Consider the following 17,482-nt stretch of genomic DNA (forward strand, 5'->3'; position numbering starts at 1 on the left):
CATTCCTAGATGTACACCCAAGAAAAATAAAAACATATATTCACACACAGACCTGTACATGAATGTTTATAGTAGCATATTCATAATACCCCCCAAAATTGAAATAGGCAAACGTCTGTCAACTGACCAATGGATAAACATAGTATAGTACATTCAGACAATGGAATACTATTCAGCCATAAAAAGGAATGAAGTACTGACACATAAACAGTGTGGATGAACCTCGAAGACACCATGCTGAGTGAAAGAAGCCAGTCACCAAATATCACATATTGTATGGTTCCCTTTATATAAAATATTCAGACGTTAAATCCAGAGATACAAAAAGCCTATTAGTAGTTGCCGGGTGCTAGGGAAAGGGGGTAACGGAGTGACAGCTTAATAGGTATGGGGTCTCCTTTAGGGGTGATTAAAATAGTTACAAACTAAAAAGAAGTGGTGGTTGCACAACATTGTGAATGTACTAATTGCCACTGAATTTCACACTTGAAAATGGTTAATTTTATGTTATGTAAATTTCACCACCATAGAGAAAGAAACTTAGAGATACAGTAACTAAATGTCATGCTTAGATATTGGTTGGCTCCTAATTCAAAATAACCAACTGTAAAAAAAAAAAAAAAAATCTGGGAACCAGTTAGGGAAGCAATGACTTGATATCTGATGTTATTAGGGAATCCCTTTTTACGGCATGATATGCAATGGTGGGTATAAATTCTTTTAAATTCTTATAGTTAAAATAAAAATGTGTGTAGGATTTGCTTCAAAAGAACCCAAGGGGAAAAGGGATTGAGAGGTAGGGGGAAGTGATGTTGGCCCCATATTGATAATGCCTGAAGCAGATTATACGCCTGAGGGGTTCACTATGCCATCCCCTCCATCTCATATATGTTTGAATTCTTCCTTAATAATAATGTGAAACAAACAAACAAAATCCTTGAGGGCAGGATTGTGCTCCATTCCCCAGCACTTAATGCATCCTCTGCATGAAGTGGACACTGGATAGTGAAAGAATGAATGAAGGAATGAATGAATGAAACCATGCATCTCATCAGAGCCCCTGCTGTACCCTCCCTTTAGTGAACATCAGGAGAAAGAAGTGAAGATCCGGAGAAGTCAAGGAAAAGTGAAGGTGTGGGTGTTTATGTCCAGGCAGTGAATGAGCAGGATCCTGATAAACAAAGCTGGGAGAAAATGAAGCCTGATTCACACTCATTAACCCAGGAAATCCCTGCTTCCACACGCAGTCTGCAGGCCATCTTTGTGCCACCCCTGCCACCAAGCCAGCTCAGGAAGGACAAGGCTTTTGAGTTGCAAAAGTTTCGTAAACACTCCTTCTGTTGAGTACATATTAACTTTTCTGTTTAGGCTGCATTAAAGTGGAAAGCTCTATTGATTCGTATTTACCATGTAAAAACCACTCCAGCCAAAATGAATAAACCATCATGACATTTGAAAGAGTCATAACCCAAGTCCCTAGGAAGCAAGATCGATGATCTGGGCTGCACTCCTCTGAGGGGCACAGGATCTGTAGCAGGATGTGTCCCAGAGGAGAGAATAAAACCAGGAGAGGCTGGAGCATCGCCCCAATTCCCTCTGCCCTTCCCTGGTTTAAAGAATGTCCATCTGCATCTCTAGGTTTCAGCTTCATGACAACCTTGAAAGGTCAGGGCATGCAAAGGAGGAAACTGAGACTCAGGAGAGTCAGGCTGCAAACCCCTGAGACTCAGCCCAGGACCCCAGCCCCAGTCTCAGGGTGCCTCCCTTGCTTACAGCTCTTTCTCTTCTGTGCATGGATTCCCACACAACCCTCACTGAGGGGCTGGTTGTTTTCCTCACTGTTGGTGGTGCTGAGGGTGGGTGAGGGGCCAAGGGAGCCTCAGAACAGTCTGTGTCATCCCAGGAGGCCAGCCTGTCACAGTCCTCCCTGCAGGGACAAGCTTCTGTGTCAAGGGCCCTGCAGACCTGCTGATTGTCCCCAGCTGCTTGGAAGGTTCAGGCAAAGATTTCAATTTCAGGAGAGTGTGGGGCTGTGGGTGGGGCTGCAGTCCCGGCCCCCAACCAGCTTGGTGAGCCGGCCACAGGTCACCCCCTCACAAGACACACAAGTGCACCCCTCAAGCTCCAAGGGCTGTGCATGTGGACACAGCCTGTGTGGTGCTGGCTTACCCTGACTCCATGACCTTGACAATGCTCTTCTCTCAGCCAAAATCTTTTTCTTGTCTCTCTCCTGATCCATCTTCCAGTCTTAGTGCAGGGGCCACCTCCTCCAGGAAGCCTTCCAGGAACTGCCTAGAAATAAAGGCCTCGTAGTTTCCTCCTATGGGGTCAATTGATGATTCTAGAATTTTCCTTGCAGGCTACTCACAAGGCCGTGATGACTCTGGATGAGCAGAATTCAGAGGTTGCTGCTGCCACCAGCATCCACCTCACTCCTAGACCTCACCCCAATGGGGACCCCACACTCCCTCCAGGTGCTGAGTTCAATTGACCTTTTCCTGTGATAACTCTGTGATGACTTTCCACACAGAAACAGGAAGACTATTTTGGAGGGAAAGATTGTCAACCTATTGGGATCATGGCTCCACGGGTGCCCTGGATGACTCCAAAGGAACAAAGTAGGGGACCACTCTGGGGACCCAGTCAGCCTCCACATCTTTATATGGCCCTGGAGACATCACCGGGCATCTGGGGTTCCATTTCTTCATCTAGAAGTGAAATGGGAAATACGAATATTTTGAAGCACTGATGAAGGCAGATACTCTTGTATAAGCTTCATGCAGCCATGAAAACAACCACTGGCCCACATGCCAGGAGCTTCTGTTGGAGAGTCGGGTTTAGTGAGGTCGTCCATATACTCTGGCTGCCTTGCCTGGTTTGTATGGGAACCTACGAGGTGAGGGTAATAAGGGAGGCCAAGGTCGTGTCATCGGGAGAACAGCTCCTGTGTGCTAGGTGCTTTGTGTATTTTATTTCATTTTAAAATTAATTCCCACAACTTCAGAACAACTATTAAATGAAATTGATCATATGCTCAATTGTTATGATCAGTTGATTATATTTGGCAGGTTTTTTTTTTAATCTACAAAAAAGGCAATTTCATACGGTTCCCCCAATACAATTTCTCCCTTCTCTTAGCTGACATTCAGAGCTTAAAAGACCCACCCCAGCTAACTCAGCTAGAAAGTAGCCGAGCTGGGATTAAGATGTGTTTTATTTCGAAGCTAGACTTTCCATTCTCATTCATTTTCTAGGTCGGTGATTTTCAAACTTGTTTGTGTGCAGAAATCCCCTGAGGATCTTGTTAAAAAGCAGATTTTGATTCAGTAAGTCTGGCCCCGGGGCCTGAGGTCAGGCATTCCTCATGACGCCCTAGGATGCCGAGGCCTCTGGTCCGGTGACCATGCTTGGAGTAGCAGGTGCTAAATCCTCCTGCCCCTGGGACCCCAGAAGGGGTTGTGTGGGTGCTTCAGTTCAGTGCTTGTGTGAGACCGAACGTAAGTGTGGCAATGCCTTTTTGAAGCCTGCAGACAAAACTTGCTGTAGGATTACATACTAACGAGTGTTTTGCAGGAAAATAAGGTTTTTAAATAAAGGCTTTGTGCCCATTCTAGGCTTACTGCCGGTGCTTGTCCACGAGCTGCGTTGCATGTCAGTCACAGCCACTGGGACGCTGGCCGTCAGCCGGCTCACATCCTTGTTCTCCAACTGCACAGAAGGGAGCCACACAGGCTCTGGGGCCAGACACGCCTGAGAGTAAATCCCACCCTGGCTCTCACCAGATGCCCCCTTGGAGCAGTAATGAGAACAGCAGACAACACAAAGGGCAGGTCAAGTGGCTCTAACACATGATCCCACTGAACCCTCATGTAACATTTTACATTTACTGTCAGAAACTGACTGATTTTTTTTTCTCATCTGCAGTGAGAAGGTGGCCACCAAGCACCAATGAGTCAATGAAGTCAGCCTTCCAGAAGGGGGAGCCCCGGAGTCACTGAGCGCATCTCCTGAAAAAGAGGGGTGAAAAGGGCTGGAAAATGAGTGTCTCGTCTTTCATTTTTTGAGGGTTGACAGTGGAGACCCCAAACTCAACTGGCTGTGGGGATAGGGGGGCCTAAGGGGGATAAGGGAAAAATAACTGCCCAAGTTCAGTAGCGGATGTCAGCTGAGCTGGTGTTGGGAATGCGTAGGGAGTGGAGGGGACTGCAGTAAACTGGGTCTCATCTAAAGGAAGCTTCCAGTGTTGGCCTGCCTGTAACAATCGCTTAGATGAGATAGAAGTTTGTATTTGGACCCCACATAAAAGTGAACTGGGACTTCCCTGGCGGTGCAGTGGTTAAGAATCCTTCTGCCAGTGCAGGGGAAACAGGTTCCAGCCCTGGGCCAGAAAGATCCCACGTGCCGTGGAGCAACTAAGCCCGTGCACCACAGCTACTGAGCCTGAGCCCTAGAACCCAAGAGCCACAACAACTGAGCCCACATGCTGCAACTACTGAAGCCTGCATGCCTAGAGCCCATCCTCCATAACCAAAGAAGCCGTCACAGTGAGAAGCCCACGTACCACAATGAAGAGTAGCCCCCGCTTGCCGCAACTAGAGAAAGCCTGCATGCAGCAATGAAGACCCAACACAGCCAAAAAAGATAAAATAAAATAAATAAAATGCTATCTTTAAAAAAAAAGTGAGCTGGCATGGTAGCTGCAGTTTATCCAGGCTTCTTGTAAATTGTGGGTCTGCCATGCCTAGGGTGTTGTCCTCACCTGTGTGTTTGAAGATCATGCACCAGTGCCTCCACCTTCAAGCCAACAGGAAGGGAGCAAGGGAAAAGGTACTACCCATGAGCTACATGTGTCTCTTCAGCTTATCTCCTATTGGCCAGAATCTTGTCACATTGTTCACCTAGCTGCAAGAGAAGCAGAGATTTATCATTTCTATCTTAGGTTACCATGTGTCCAGCCACAAATTGGAAGTTCTCTTACTTTAGAAGGGATGATTGGCTACTGGGGACCCCCAACACGTAGCCTCTGCCTAAGTTCTTAGCCTCAGTTGGATATCATCTTGCAGAAAGGTGTCCCAGGGTTTCTGGCTTTTCAATTATAAGAGAAACTAAAAAGCCAGGTTTTTATGTGAAAATGCTTCCATTTTCGATGTTGACCACTAATTCAATTTAAAATTTTCTGAGCCAGCCAACAGCGTGTAGGGTCAAGGAAGCACACGGTGGGTCCAGAAGGCAGCTGTGCAGAGTGGAGGGCGGTCAGCAGGATCCCTCAGCCTGGCCCTGTAAGGCGCTGGCATCAGGAGCTTAGTTAAAACCCAGTCCTGCATTGAAATCCCCAGGTAAACGTGCAACTGTCCCCAGAGAGGGAAGACAGCAGCTATGAAGCAGCTTACGTCACAAGACTACATTTCAGAAACGTTTGACCTCATTTTACAGAAGATGTGCGGTACTCATTTTTCGACTATTTCAGTTAATAAAGCCAGTATATATAAAATCATTGTTACAAGAACATAATCGGTGATTTTACTGAAATGAAGACAAAAATTAATAAATATTATGAAAAATATATGAACATTTGTGAATTATGTACAACTTTATTTCTCATTGAAACATTATTAGCCCATCAACAGACGTGCAATAAGTATTCCACTCAGTCATCATTCATACTTTTCAGTCATGTAAAACTGTAGCTGGATCCAGAATTTTCAATTCTTTTGTTTGAAGGTATCAATTTTCAAGGGATGGATTTTATTCAGCAGGTTATTTTATTTTATTTTACTTTTAATTAGTTTATTTTGTTTTTATTTCTTGGTTTCATCGGATTTTTGTTGTGGCATAGGGGATCTTTCATTGCAGTATGAGGGCTCTTCGTTGTGGTGCACGGGCTTCTCTCTAGTTGTGGCACTTGGGCTCCAGGAAGCGTGGACTCAGTAGTTGCAACATGTGGGCTCAGCAGTTGTGGCATGCAGGCTTAGTTGCCCTGCAGCATGTGGGATCTTAGTTCCCCTACCAGGGATTGAACCGGCGTCCCTTGCATTACAAGACAGATTCACAACCACTGGACCACCAGGAAAGTCCCTCAGCAGTTTATTTTAGCTTGATTGATAGCTTGTCAATATCTGAATATGTGGGAAATGGTTTCCTTTCATACTTTGCCCTTGGAGGGCCCAGCTAGGAGGTGGCTGGGGTCTTCCATTTGTCCCCTCTGGGCAACTGGGACAGCAAGAAGAAGTGGACAGAGTCGGGACTCCTCAGTCCAGAAAGAGGTGGAGGCTTGGAGCCAGGAGGGGTCACAGAGCAGGGATGGGCATGCCCAGCTGGATGGTTCATCCATCACTCACTCCACAAGCATCTACTGAGCGCCCACTGCACACCAAGCACTGGGCATGACTCAGGTTTACGTGCTCGGTGTGCGGGAGGGAGCAGGAACCCATCCTACAGGTCATCCCATGGAGAAGATGGAGAGTCCTTGGTGCTGGAAGTCCTAGTTGGGAGGATCATCTAGGATCAGTGCTTCCTGCTTGGATGGCCATTGAGGATGGCCAGAGTTTCTTGGGCAGAGATTCTGGGCATATGATGGGGAATGTTGTGGGATGGGGGTGCTTTTCTGTTTTAGGAGGAAGGGAATTACCAGTTCAAGTCAAACCAACATGGAGTGTTGGAAAGGATGACCAAAACCTGGGGCTACCAACCTTGACCTCAACCCACTGGACAGCTCGGCCTTCCAGAGAAGTAACCAGGGGGAGAAAACTCATCCTTCACCCAGCAGGCCTGCCTGAGTACCTCTGCCATGCAGACTCAACTGGGCTACACCCAATCGAGTGTTAGGGACCAAATGTCAACAGTCCCTAAAGAGAGAGGAGCACTGGAGACCTACGATGAAAGGATATGTGGGAGTCCTCCTAATGACATATTCGAGCCTGGGGTAGGGGAGCAAAGTGGTTAGGGGCTAGGTTCACATCCTGCCTGATTGATACTTGCACTTTGTGGCAAATTATGTAACTTCTGTGCCTCCGCCTGCTTCTATTAGCTGGACGTTCTCTCACCTGTACATGGGGTTTTGCTAGTCCCTACCCCACGGGGTTGTGAAGATGAAATGAGTTAATATGTGGGACGTGATTGGAAGAGTCACCAGGCCAGGAAGGAGCCATGGAAATGCCCACTGTCATCATCCCTGGAGTGAGTGAGCTGAGTGGTGGCGCCCAGAAGGTATGTCCACATCCGGACCTCCTGTGAATATCACCTTATGTGCAAACAGGGTCTTGGCAGATGTCATCAAGTTAAGGATATGGAGATGCTCTCCCTGGATTAAATCCAGTGATAAGTGTCTTTAGAGGAGACAGGAGAGGAGAAGACACAGGCACCGAGGTTGATGGAGTTATGTGGCCACGAGGGAGGCTGACGGCCTTGGGAGCTGGAAAAGCCTAGACCCTCCCCTCTGGGGGAGCTCCCCCAGAAAGCACTAATGACACTTAGACCTGGGACCCCTAGACTCCAGAACTTTGAGAGAATACACTTCTTTTTTTTTTTTAATTTTCATTGGGGTATAGCTGATTTTACAATATTGTGTTAGTTTCAGGTGTACAGCAGAGTGAATCCATTATACGTATACAAATATTCACTCTGTTTAGATGCTTTTCCCATATAGGTCTTAACAGAGTATTGAGTAGCATTCCCTGTGCTACACCGTAGGTCCTTATTAGTCATCTATTTTATATATAGTAGTGTGTGTATGTCAGTTCCAATCTCCCAGTTTATCCCTACTTTCCCTTACCCCCTGGTAACCATAAGTTTATTTTTTACATCTGTAACTTTATTTCTATTTTGTAGACAAGTTCATCTGTACCTTTTTTTTTTTTTAGAGTCCACATATAAGTGATATCATATGATATGACTTTTTTAGTTTAAGCCACCCAGTTTGCAGTCATTGGTTTCGGCAGCCCTAGGAAACCAACATGATACCCTCCACGATAGGTACTCTAATGCCAGTTTAGGGTCTACAGTAGTATGGTAGTGGGTAAATGCTTGTTGAATGAACACCATGTGGGGCTGCGCTTGTGGCTGGTGTGGCTTTAATCCCCACCTCTGGGTCAACAATGCTGTGTCCCTTGAGTTCCCTGGATAAGTCAGATCTGTTCTGGGTCGCATCCTAGGGGGTGGCAGAGAGTCCTCTCTGGCCATATGAGGCTCTTCCCCAGGCCCTTCTCCAGACAGGAGCTTCCTCATGTGGGGCTCCACTCTCGGAGACCCTGCTGAGTCGTTCCTTGTCCAGGCCTTCAGGGGCCCTTGGAGCCACCCAGTATTTAGGTGTCCAGGTCTCTGGTCATTCTCAGCTATCCTGAGGGACCCTTTACAAGGTCTGGTCATCCCCAGGCCTTCGTGAGGGCCCCTGCTCATGCACCCTGTCTCCTCTCCATTCTGGCTTTGAGGGACTCTTTCATGTTTGTCCCTCTGATCTGCCCACGTCCCCATCCATACTCTGAGAGATGATCTGGTCCAAGTCACAGTGTGAGTTCAGCCATCCACAATACCTAAGCTGAGGGGTCCCTCTGCTGTCTGGTTCTCAGTCCTCTATCCCAAAAGTCCTGCAACAACAAAGCTCAAATACAAGTCAGCCTTCTGGGACAGGCAAGCACACCAGCAGCACAGGAAGCCTTGGAAAAGATCATCCTTCCACATGCTGGGGAGCCGGGCCCTGCCTTCCAGGAGCTCCCAGTGGATCTGGCAGAATGTCAGTCGCAGCTACGATGGTGGGCAAATCGAGGACAGGTTTAGCTTGATGAGGGAGACTCGGTGGACTTTCGGAAAGACCTTGGTTGCTGGGGGGTGCCAGGTGGCAGCTTGATGCCAGCCACTGGCTGCATGACCACTAGCAAGTACATGTGTAACACGGAGGCCATAGCAACGCTTGACACGCCTCATTCACCCCCACTCCATCCCTGTGGCGGACAGGCTCCTCGCATTGGACAGTGGGGGAAACCCAGAGACAGAAAGGCTTAAATAACTCCCTCCTCTGAGCCCCCAAATGAAAGCAATGTCACTCCAGATCCCTCAGAGCCCTCCACAGCTCTCCTGAACCCTGACGCCTCCTCCTGGGTGGTTTGTGCCCACCTCTCATGCGGGCAACAGACCACGCCACGCCTGGGCCACCTCTGCATCTTTCAGGGCCACGAGGCAGTGCCTGGGCCACAGTGGGCAGTCAGAGAGCCCGGCTGGCTGCAGCGTTGGCCAATCTGGGCTGTTCCCAAGTGAGGAGCTGAGGAGAGAGAGATGGAGGCTGAAGCAAGAGGGAGAGAGGTGTTAACACAGAGCCATCCTTTGTCTTACACACACACACACACACACACACACACACACACACAACACGTGCATGCACACACACGGGCATACACACAGGGGGCAGGATGGGGCAAGAGGGAGAGCGGTACCCCAGGGACAGCAGCAGAGAAAGACAGCAAGGAGACAGGAGAGAAAATTTCACAGACTCCCAAAGCAGAGCAGAAGAAATTGTTTCCAGAGGCAGTTTGGAGTTGGCCCCCCGGCCCCTGAAGCCCCGTCACTTAGCGGGTCTAGAGGTCCCCTTGCAGCTGCCAGGACCGGGAGGAGGTGGGGGGTGGGTAGGGGTGGACGGGGCCTGCTGGAGAAAATCTCCCCAAACCAGGCTTGGCATCCGGGCCTCTGATTGCCCTGAGCCTGGGGGAGGGGTGGCAGAGAAAAGTGGTCCAATATGGTTGGTCCCCGAGCACAGCCCAGATGCCCTACTGCTCGTTAGCAGAGGTGGGAGCGTAACCTGAGAGCCCCGAAGGTGTGGCCCTTAAAACCAGGCCCTCGCTAAGCAGGGGGCTCTGTCTGCTGGATCTGGGGTTGGCAAAACTAAAGCACAAAAAGCTCACGTTCTTGAGAGGAAATGCAGTGTGAAGTGAGGGGAGGGGAGCCAGCTGAATTCCTCCCTATTTCTTCTTTTGTTGTAGGAAGAACATGTAACATGAGATCTACCCTTTTAACAAATTTTTAAGTATACAACACTTTTTAAAAGTGTGGTGTTAACTACAGGCACAAGATTGTACAGCAGATCTCTAGTATTTTTTCATCTGGCGTAACTACAACTTTATATCCATTGAACAGCAATTTCCCGTTTTCCCCACCTCAGCCCCTCGCAACCACCATTCTACTCTTTGTTTCTAAATGACTTTGGCCATTTTAGAGACCTCACATGTCCTTCTCCAACTGGCTTATTTCACTCAGCATAATGTCCTCCAGTTTCATCCATGTTGTCACCTGTTACAGAATTTCCTTAATTTTTAAGGTTGAGTAATATTCCACTGTATGTATACAGTGAAAAGAAAACCTACAGGATGGGAGAGAATATTTGCAAACCACATATCTCATAAGAGGTTAGTATCCAAAATATGTGAGGAACTTCTACAACTCAACAGCAAAAAGAGATATAACCGTATTTAAAAATGGACATAGGACTTGCATTGACGTTTCTCCAAAGAAGACCAACAAATGGCCAACAGCTATAGAAGAGGATGTTCAAGGTCACTAATCATCAGGGAAATGTAAATCAAAACCACAATGAGAAATCGCTGCACACTTGTTAGGATGGCCATTATCAAAAAGTTAAAGAGAAGTGGTGGTGGTGATGTGGAGAAATTGGAACCCTTGTTCACTGTTGGCAGGAGTGTAAATGGTGCAGCTGCTGTGGAGAACAGCATGCAGGATGCTCAAAAGATTTCAGATGGAATTCCCGCATGACCCAGCAATGCCACTTCTGGGTATTCACCCCAAAGAATTGAAATCAAGACCTCCCAGAGATATCTGCACACCCATGTTCCCTGCAGCCCTATTCACAATGGCAGATAAGTGAAGGCCACCCTAAATGTACATCATCAGCTGAATGGATAACGAATTCCTCTCACTCTTTTCCTCTTTTTAGTCTTCATCCTCTAACGTGAGAGTAGGAGAAGATCCCACGGGGATCTACCCCCGTGCTTCTCAAACAACGTCCCTCAGAGGGGAGGATGACAGGTTGATGGGCAGAGGGGGCCAGCGGGTGACACTCGGTGTCCCCCTCTCTGCTCCAAGCTGGGCCATTCTGCCTCCTGTTCTTCTTCTTTTTTTTTTTTTTTTTTTTTTTTTTGCCATGCCACACTGCTTGTGGGATACCAGTTCCCTGACCAGGGACTGAACCTGGGCCAAGACAGTGAAAGCCCAGAATCCTAACCACTAGGCAACCAGGGAACTCCCATGCTCCCTGTTCTTAAAGTAAGATTTCAACTGAGAGAGAGGTCGCACTGCTAAAACTATTAAAATCTAAATAACTCTTGATGACACCATATGATGTAACTTGTTGTTTTCCCAGGGAAGGGAAAGTGGATGGTAATATCCCGAGGCCTCGTGGCCAGAGTGGACAAGAGGCCGGCCTGAGGCATACGGGCCTCTGAGTCAGGCAGCCCTGGGTGCTCTCCTGAATTCTGACCCTTTTTAACTGCATCACCTTGGGCGAGTTGCCGTACTGACTTCACATCCCTCCCTTGTAAAACTGGGATCAGGTAGTGCCTCGTTCATGAGGTCGTTGCCAGGGTAAAACAAGTTCTAACCCCACCACCCCAGAAGCTTGTGGGGCAGCCTTTGGAAGCACAGCTGCTATGACCTGGGCTGGGCACCCTGGAGACCTAGTTCTAGTCTCAGCTCGACCACGAATACCTCGTCCCATTCCCCGCTCTCTCCTCATCTGCTCAGTAAGAACATTGATCTAAAGACCTGGTTCTCCACTTTGGCTGCACAATAAAATCACCTGGGAAGTTTCAGAATGTATTAGTCCCCTTCCTCCCCAGGTGTCACTCCAACAGTTTCTGATGTCATTGGTCTGGAGTGGGCTTAGATATCAGTGCTTTTCAAAACTTCCCTCAGTGATTCTCACATGCAACCAGAGTTGAGAACCACTATTCTAGCTATTCTTAAGCCCCCTTCTGGCTCTAAAACTCTGTGGCTGGACTCAGCTTTATTCCAGAAATATCCAATAAAGTACCTAATAGGTTTCAAGCACTGTCAGATCTCTGGGCCAGTGATGTTTTCATTCATTTCACTGCTTAGGAAATGTCTGATGTGGCTTAAACTGGGAGTTTTCAGATAAGATTCTTTTCTTTCCTTGATATTAACCTGCTTCTGTCTTGCCAATTTTCCAAATAAACTAACTTTGTGAATAACAACCATATGGCCCAAGTTCATTGTCCTATGATCTATATAGGTTAAATATGGGAAAGGATGTCTGTGAGCAACTCTAGCTTACCCTGATGTCAGCATTAGGTCATGCCTACCCACCCTATCTTGGCTGCAGTTTAATAATTTTTAAAAAGTTTGGAGAAATCAATAACTTTCACACATACAAATAATGAGGAAGAAAGAGAGAAGGAGAGGGAGAGAAAGAGAAGGGGGGGAAGAAAGGAAGGAAGGAAGGAAGGAAGGACTTCTTTTCACACAATAGTAATAGCAAGGACAAATGAAACAGTCAAGAACAAAATTGAGAAATGTACAAGCTCTAGATGGAGGAAAAGTTTTAAATGCTGCTGAAGAACAAAGAGGAGTTTCAAACGAAAGGAAAGGTACAACATGGCCTTGGGTGGGAAGACTCACCATCATAAAAATATCAGTTCTTCCTACATTAAGTTATAACTTTAATAGGAACTCAATAAAAACATCAATGGCATACCGTAACTAAATAAGATGATTCTATAATTCATGTGAAAAAAATAAGCAAGCAAGAATAGTCAGTAAAATTCTGAAGAAATGGAAAATATTAAGAAAAAAAAATACTGGAGAGGACTAGCATATTAAAACACACTACAAAAAAAATAAAAAAGTAAAACACACTACAAAACTCCTAATTACAAATCATGAAATTGTCATTTATGAATTATAAAACACATGATTAAAACCAAATGCTGCATGAATAGACAGACTGATTAATGAAACAAAATAGAAAGCCTGTAAATACTCCCAAACTCATAATGGAATTTTGACCACAATAAAGAAGGTATTTCAAGTCAGTGGACAAAAGGTGGATTAGTCATTAAGTAGAGTTGAGACAACACAGTTGTCATCTGGAAATAAAAGTTGGATCCACAATTCTGGTCGAAATCATTGAATCTGTTCACAAATATTCCAGCTCTCTCCTTCTGATCATGTGATTTGCTCTGATCAATGAAATGTGAGCATAAATGTGTCCCTTCCAAGAGGTAGCTCTTAAGAGCCAGGGTATAAGTCACCATAGCTCTGTGTTCCTAGCTCTGTCAGCCTGGCTCCCAGAGCCACCTGCTAACCAAAAATGCACACATAACATGAGTAGGAAATTAGCCTTTGTTGTTTTCAGTGATGAGGCTCGGGGTTGTTACTGCAGCATACATGAGCTTATCCTAACTGTTGCATTCACAGCATACACCAGAATGAATTTCATAGGCATTAAGGATGTAAATGTAAAACGTGAAGCCCAAAAAGCACTAGAAGAAATCGTATAAGAACTTAAAATCTTGGAGTAGGGAACACCTTTGTAACTAAGAATTAAAAACCCAAGCCCATTTTTTAAAAGATTAATAATTTTAAATACATACAAAAATTTTTAAAAATCACTGCATTACAAAAACTGGCACAAGCAAAGTCAAAATACAAAGGAAAAACTGGGGAAATCACACAACTTGTATCATGGAAAAAAGACTAATTGCATCTGTATATAAAGAGTTCTTACAAATCAATATGAAAAAAAACTAGTAATCTAATGTAAAAATTGACAAAAAATATTAATTGATTTTTCATAATAAAGCAAATGAACTTGGCTCTTAAACTTATGAAAATATCACTCAGGCTAAGAGAAATGCAAATTAAAACTACAGATGAGAAGTTCTGTTTCATCTGTCAGATTGGTAAAGATCAAAAATGTTGATGCTGTATTGATAAGAGTATGGGAAATAGGAAGTCTCATATATTCTTAGAGCAAATATAAATCAGAACAGCCTCTCTGAATAAATGCCTAATAATATGTCTCAAAATTATAAATACATATATCCTTTAACCCAGCAATTCCATTTTCTAGGAATTTATCCCACAGGTATAGTTATACAGGTGAAAAATGATATGTATAACAAAGTTATTCATTGCAGCATCATTGAAATTGCAAAAAAAAAAAAATAATAGAGGGACTTCTTAGGTGGTGCAGTGGTTAAGAATCCACCTGCCAATGCAGGGAACACAGGTTTGATCCCTGTTGCAGGAAGATCCCACGTGCTGTGGAGCAGCTAAGCCCATGTGCCACAACTATTGAGCCTGCGCTCTAAAGCCCATGAACCACAACTACTGAAGCCCGAGAGCCTAGAGCCCATGCTCCACAACAGGAGAAGCCACCACAATGAGAAGCCCGCACACCACGGCGAAGAGTGGCCCCCACTCGCCCCAACTAGAGAAAGCCCGTGTGCAGCAACAAAGACCCAATGCAGCCAAGAAAGAAAGAACAAAAGAAAGGAAAGAAGGAAGGTGGGAAGGAAGGGAGGGAGGGAGGGAGGGAGGGAGGGAGGGAAAAGGAAACAACCTAAATACTCCATCGATAAATGACAGTTTACATAAATGAGAGTCCATGCATATGACGGAATCTAATGCAGAAAAAAGAATGGGTGCACTCATTGTGAATCTTTGTGAGCTGATGTGGGAAGATCACCAAAATATATTGCCAAGTACATGAAAAAAGCAAGGTGCAGGACCATGTATTACGCCACCATTTGTATATGAATAAAATATTTCTGGAAAAAAAGTTCAAGTTGTTTAAAACATGCTTGCCTCTGGGAAGGGGATGTTGGTGTCTGGAAGAAGTTTGGAGGTAAATTTGACTATATTCCTTTCATTCATTTTGAATTTTGAATGATGTGAATATTTCCTCTTCAAAAAACAACATTAAATAATGGGGAGAACAAAAAGCTCTCTGAGTGGAACTAGTTTTCTACAGTTGGCCAGCATAAGACCACAACTAGGATCCATCAGACAATGAGATTAAGTGTTCATGTATTTCTGAGCATTGGAAACAATGATGTAACCCTAGAGAGGTCTGAAATCTCATACCAAGAAGGTTCAAGGCAATTGACCATAATTTCCCACTGCACTGAGTTTCATATATTTAAGAATTAAAAGCCATTTCTTCAGAAAAGCTAAAACCAGGTCTTTTGTAAAAGGTCAACTCTAATTCCACTTCAGCTGAGAGATTCTCTCCCTAACTAAAGCCATCAAATTGCTCCAGAGCATCAAATGTATGTCTTATCTTCTTATCTTAGAGGCTCCCATGGAGATTGTACTCACAGCTTCCTTCTCAACAGAGACCCCAAAAGGCCTTTGCCTTTCTATCCACTTAGACCACTAATTTCAGGTGAGAAATACCAGCCTGGTATTACATAGGCAGAGGGATGATGACACATCAGGGACCCGTGATGATTCAATAGGAGCTGGGGGACAAAACTGGGCCTCCTACTCAGAGATCCACCCCAACCCTATGTAGCCTACCCTAAGGACATTGTACCTAGGGTCAGCGTGAGAAGAAGCTTTAGATCAGAAAGACATAGATTTGAGGGGACTTCCCTGGTGGTCCAGTGTTTAAGAAACCGCCTTCCCCTGGTCAAAGAACTAAGATCTCACATGCCACAGGGAAACTAAGCCCATGTGCCACAACTAGAGAGCCTGCGTGCCGCAACTACAGAGCCCGTGTGCTCTAGAGCCCGCGCAACACAACCGGAGAGAAGCCCACATGCCACAGCTAGCGAGGAGCCCATGAGCTGCAAAAAAGAAGCCCGCATGCCACAACTAAGACCTGACACAGACCAAAATAAATAGATAAATAAACAAATAAATAATAAAAAAAGAAAAACATAGATTTGAATCCATGCTTCATTGAGGCATTTATGCAGAATCCCTCACATTCAGAAACCATCCCTGGCAAGAGGTTCAGACAACAACAATGGATTCCCCTTAGAATGGATACTGGAGAGCCAGGCACCATGACCATGACAATAAAGATCTTGACCATGAGCATCCCAGAAGTACCATTAGGACAGGAGACTTAAGGACTGCCTACAATTTAATCAGCCCCACATGAGCCTCTTCTTCAGCTACCTGGGGGAGGTATACTCACCCACACTCATTTCCTGAAAATGATTGACAATGAATTTCCAGTCAACTGGATGAGGATTCAAAGCCAGATGAATTTAATTTAAAAAATAGGCAATGTAACATTTCTTATACACCTAAGTTGGTAGAGTAAAATAACTACCGACTACATTTTTATTGTTGCTACCATTACGTTAATATTTTGCGGGAGATGCTGCTTTTCTGTTGTCCCGACCTGTTGACTCACATAATTACGTGTCCAGCGGTGGAGCTCTCTCCGCTTTTGTCTCACGCCCCAGCCTGAGCCCACTTGCTTAGAGTTGGTGTCTCTGCCTGCCGCTCCATTGCCCAGCCTCTGCCTTCCCTTTTCTGCCCAGATACTTTGGGTCAGTGTGACACCTGTGTTTAGACACTGTGCCTTAGCTCCACACTCTGTTTCATAGGTTAGTCCCACCCACTCCCACATCTGGAAGTTTTAACACCAGTAGATGACTAAGATTGTCCAGAGACCTCATCTAACTTGCCCACTCTGAACATCTAAATCTCCACTAAATTAACCATGTAAGGTGGATCCAATCCATTTTAAGAGCTTCTTTAACTTGGAATTTTATGCATAAAAGAAAAAAAGGTCATTGAGAATCACTGACTCCATGTCTTGTAATAAGAACTGTATTAAGTTAATTTAAGCTTAAGTATACACATGACAGATGCTGTCTGGGGGTTTTTCATGATGCTTCTAGCTCCTCACCATCAATGAAGCAGTGAAACCCCTTACCCACGATGGCGAGATAACAGTCTCTGTTATGGCTGACATGCACCCCTTTTCTCTTACCTCTGGACCCTGTACTGCATGCTCTCAGCTGTGTGGCTTGGCTTTCTCATCCTTGTCCTTTTGCCTTTGGATGCCATCTCAATGGGAGCCCCCGTTACCAAGGTCTCATCAACTATACTTAGAAATGCTCAAGTTCCTTTCAAGTAGAATGTTACTGGAAGCTCCGTCTCCCTCTCATATGTCTCTTAAAATTCTGGCTGATCCTGTAATTCATCCACTCAACAAATACATTGCACTGGATGCCTTTTCTTTGCCTCTTTTTAAACTCTGGGGATGACTGTCTGTTTGTTGGTTTCTTTGATTCGTATCTGGTTTGGACTAGATGGTCTCAAATTCTTCCCATCTTCTGGGCCATGGCTTAAAGGGTTTTTGTGAGTGCTAAATAAGACCACATAATGAGAGTGTCTCACATAGTGCCTGGCACATAATAGCCACCATAAACTATAGCTATAATTATAATTATTATTATTGTCTCCTGTTTATGCCATCCCTCGTTACCTAGCACACAAT

At 45.3% G+C, this 17,482-nt stretch overlaps 1 pseudogene; it reads left to right on the forward strand.

The window, feature by feature from the left end:
* The first annotated feature begins 7,146 nt into the window (after window positions 1-7,146).
* LOC130851993 (putative gonadotropin-releasing hormone II receptor) overlaps window positions 7,147-17,482 on the forward strand; it is an 85,668-nt pseudogene continuing 75,332 nt past the window's right edge.

This window comes from Hippopotamus amphibius, chromosome 4 (genome assembly GCF_030028045.1).
Source record: "Hippopotamus amphibius kiboko isolate mHipAmp2 chromosome 4, mHipAmp2.hap2, whole genome shotgun sequence".
Classification (NCBI taxonomy): domain Eukaryota; kingdom Metazoa; phylum Chordata; class Mammalia; order Artiodactyla; family Hippopotamidae; genus Hippopotamus; species Hippopotamus amphibius.